Raw genomic sequence first — 4425 nt, 5'->3', positions numbered from 1 at the left:
GTGCCAAAGTTCTCTTCACAAGGCGGATTTTTAAAACAGCCAGCTTTTGATTCTCTGCCTGTGGATATTGATAAACATGTTATCAACGTTGAACTAAGAATAAAGGAAACATTTAGTCGCTTACTATCTGAAATGGCATGGCCTGTTTTCTGTAGGTGCCTGGGAAAAGGCAAGGAATTCATTGATGACTTGTGTTCGGTTGCTCGAGATTCTCCTTGTTCTTGTTGATAAACTCTTCCTATTTGATGGAGAAGAGCTTAGAAATTTCACAATGCTGGTAAAAAATAAATTGGGTGTCAAATGGATTCACAATCTCATGGAATGGGGAAAGTCAATGCTAAAAGTTGTAATTATTTATTGGAAACGAGCACTTACTTATTTACTGAATCTGTTCAAAGGTTCTAGTAATAAAACTTCTGTATCAGCAATCATGGTCATTGAAATTCTTATTACGAGCAATGGTTATACCTTGGAAGAATTGACAGAACATGTCTCTCGCCTGACCATGTCCCTATCTAGTGAAGACTCTCATATTTTTCAGTTGCAGCCATACCCTCCATGAAGTCATAACCTACAAATGGTAAGAAATAATACTAAAGTGAAGTCAGCACATGAGTGAAGGCTTGTTGGAACAAAGCAAGGCATGGCATGGACTGCAGTTAATCACCATCAACCAAACAAAAGAAGTGAAGATCAGGGTATGTTGCAACAGCCAAACTTGGGCCTGCAGCACACAATGATCATCAGGATCCTGCAGCACACAATGAGCATCAGGATGCTGCAGCAATAAAAAATACGCAGCAAACAGTTACAGCAGGCCACAGTTCAATGGATAACAATCCTCTATGACAATTCAGCAGCAATGCAATGGCTTACCATTTAGCAGTGACAACTTGAAACCAGTTGGCAGCATGTTATAAATGTGTGAGTCCTGTGGAAAATGTCGCTCCTTGACCCAGAGACTAACCAAAGGATGAAGCCAAATCATGACCGTCGGCTCATTGGATTTCCTGCAGCAAGATCAATGTGGGCATAAGAAGCAAAATATGTGCACACACTTTGCTTTGCTCAATATATTCCAGCAGGACCAAATTCAGTCATAACCAACAAGAAACACCATCAATGCACAAGGCATGGAGTGTTGTTGACATACCATGAAACTAAAGCTTTAAGTTTGTTGTCAATGTTCAAGTCATAATCTGTTGTGAGCATAAGCAAGCAGGACCTAATTGCAACCAACATTGCCTAGCTGAAAGGTCGTCCTGCAATACAAAGACAGTCCAACAATTATCCAAAAGTTCACCACAAGACGAACAAGGTCCTACAACATGAAGCATGTCAAAACCTGTCACAACATGACTAACTTCAATAAACCTCATACTAGCCCAAGGCCAATTGCAAACCTCACTCACCCTGCTGCAGCAAGCCTACAAAACCCTGCATTTCAAATCGTAATAGGTCAACCTGCAGGGTATTTCAATGCCAAATACATACCAATTCAGAGCAAACTCAAACCTTCAACCATGTCCACAACCTACCAAACATGAATAAGATTGCAGCAAACCAAGCTCACCATTTTTTTACTGCGGTAAAAAGGGACACATTAATCAGTCAATTTGCAAAACCTAAAGTGCAAAACCATTAACCAACAGTCAGAGGGCAAAGTCCAAAAACATCCCAAATTGGTATGAGGTCAAAGCAGAGAAGAAAGTTTGTGAAGGATACCTTTTCTTGAATCTAACATGGATAGGGCAATTCAATTTCTGAGCATCCAAAGTGCTTTTGCAGAGTTACTTTTGAACACAAGGGCACCAATTTGTAACCCTAATTCACAGAATATAAATAAGGAGAGAAATCAGTAAGAGGGGAGGCGATTTTTGAAAAAAACCCTAGAGAACAACAAAGAACTGGGAGGCGAAATCTGAGAAGAGACCCTAAAAATCCCAAGATTGATTACCTGGAGGCCAGCATCTGTACGTTCTTCACCGCCACCACTGCGACATTTTGTAAGGACTTTTCTTTCTTTCTCTCTATTTTTCTCCTAGCTTGTTGTCTGAAAATGTTGTGAGAGTTGAGAGAGATTGATTCGCTGAGCTTAAGGTCGAGTGCGAGTCATTGAGAGATTGAAAGAAACGTGAGGTGAGGAGCGTTTGAATAATGGAGATTGAGAGATGAGGTTGAGCGACATGGGCGAGAGAGCGATTGAGTGGTTTTTCTGGTGAGATGCGAGAGAGAGGGAGGAAGACGAACCTCTGTTGTTTTTCTTTCGTTTTCATTTATTTTCTTTCTTTTCTTTTCTTAATTTTTTTTATTTATTTAATTTATTTCATTTTTAACACAAAAATCAGAAAAATGTATATGTTCTTATTTTCTTTTATTATTATTATTTATTTTTTATTTAGCCTAATTTTTTTTAACAGAGATAATATAAAACCATAAAAATGTTTATTTTGTTTTTTTTTATTTTGTTATAAATTTGTCAGCCCAGTTCATATATTTATGTTAGTACCTCAATAACAGATAGTGTTGAGTGACCTAGTGGAGAGATGATAGTTGCATAATATTAGGTGGGGTGGGTTCAATACTCATGTGTGACTTTTTTTTTTTGGCATTTTATTTCTTTTAGCTATATTATTTTTTCTTTTAGCATTTTAGTTTCTTTTTATGTTTATGCCTTTATTACACTCATATGTTCATTTTGTTAATAATGTAAAGTTGTTGTATTTTAATTCAAAACCATTTTAAAACTATAAAAATCATGTTTTTCTCGATTTAATATCGAGCCCATTTTTACACCCTTGTAAGTCGATTGCTTTTTAAGCATCGCCATCAACCTCACATAGCTTACTCTTGGGCTTTCTTACAATGAGCCGGTTCCCTTGCACTTACACTCATACATTGTTTATTGTTTCATTATTTCATTCTTTGATTATTTGATTTGATTATATACTTGTTTATATCTTACTTGTTTGATTAATTGTTGCCTACTTGTATGATGTATGAGGCATATATTGTTTGATTGCCATGACAACCCCCATTCATAACAAATGTATCCCTCTCCCATGAAATGTATAATATTCTTTCATTCGTTATTCATCTGTTAATACAAGAAATAAAATGAACACCCGATAACCATTTCAAAACAAGACCAAAACCTCGATCCAACGTCGAGTAATCATTTTTTCAAAACCTAACAGAACCAGCACGTATTCATCCACCCTTTTGTAAGTCGATTGCTTTATGCGTCGCCATCAACCTTGTAAGTCGATTGCTTTATGCATCGCCATCAACCTTGTAAGTCGATTGCTTCATGCATCGCCATCTACCTTTATCCCTAACCCCTCCTTGCTCCACTCGTCAACTCTTGTTCCGATTAAGTAGCACCCATTAGATAGAACCCTTTGTATGATAACATAGGTAGAATTCCCATATTCTTTGCATGCTAACATTAGGTAGATATTCCCATTTGTAAATCCTAACACTTAAGTACACATTGCATGACAACTCTAGGGCAGAGCTTCCCCACTTCTAGACCTTTCCGAGCGTCTTCGATCTTGTGGCATGTAGTCCGTTCTATTGCAAAGAGGTAACTGCCTAAGTCTCGATTCAGCGAGCTGCGACACCTACTGCCAGGATGTGAACACATTGCCCACTCTCCTTTGACACAACTGGTGTCCTCCTTTTCTAAGTCCATATTCAGATGGCAACCCCTATGTAGGGGAACTACATCGCCCTGATCCTCGTTCCAGACGAGGTATGTAGGCAGGAGACCGTGCGAGGTCTCTCCGGGCACCTTTTTTCTTTTTGTGTGTGTTGTTTGACGATTGCTAGGCTCGAGTTCCCGACTCCTTAGCAATTTGTTGTCTGTTTGTTCTTGTTGTGTGCTTGGAAGCCGGTATAAGTCCATCGAGTGGCATCTGGGTTCCAGTGTGCGTGTGTTGGTTCGGATGCTGACGTAAGTCCAGTGATTGGCAGTCGGGCTCCACATTTGCCTCTTTGTTTGTGTTTTGGTTCGGATGCTGATGTAAGTCCAGTGATTGGCAGTCGGGCTCCACGTTTGCCCTTTTGTGTGTGTTTCGGTTCGGATGCTGATGTAAGTCCAGTGATTGGCAGTCGGGCTCCATGTTTGCCACCTTTTTGTGTGTAGGTGTCTTGTTTTGTTTGGCGTGCGTGAGCCGAACTACGGCAACTCTGATTCTCATGTTCAGATGAGATACGTAGGCACAAGATGCGATGTCTTGCCGAGTTTGACTAACGACTAACAACTAATCCTTGTTTGCTTTCGCCCTTGTTGCGATCCTTTCTCTCGCCCTCGTTGCGATCGAGACATTCCCTTTCTCTTGCCTTAGTTGCAATCGAGACCCTTACTCCCGTAGTTAGCCGAACTACGACTTGCTCTGATTCTCATTCCAGATGAGATACGTA

This window comes from Lathyrus oleraceus, chromosome 3 (assembly GCF_024323335.1).
Source record: "Lathyrus oleraceus cultivar Zhongwan6 chromosome 3, CAAS_Psat_ZW6_1.0, whole genome shotgun sequence".
NCBI classification, from domain to species: domain Eukaryota; kingdom Viridiplantae; phylum Streptophyta; class Magnoliopsida; order Fabales; family Fabaceae; genus Lathyrus; species Lathyrus oleraceus.
This window is presented reverse-complemented; position numbering follows the sequence as displayed.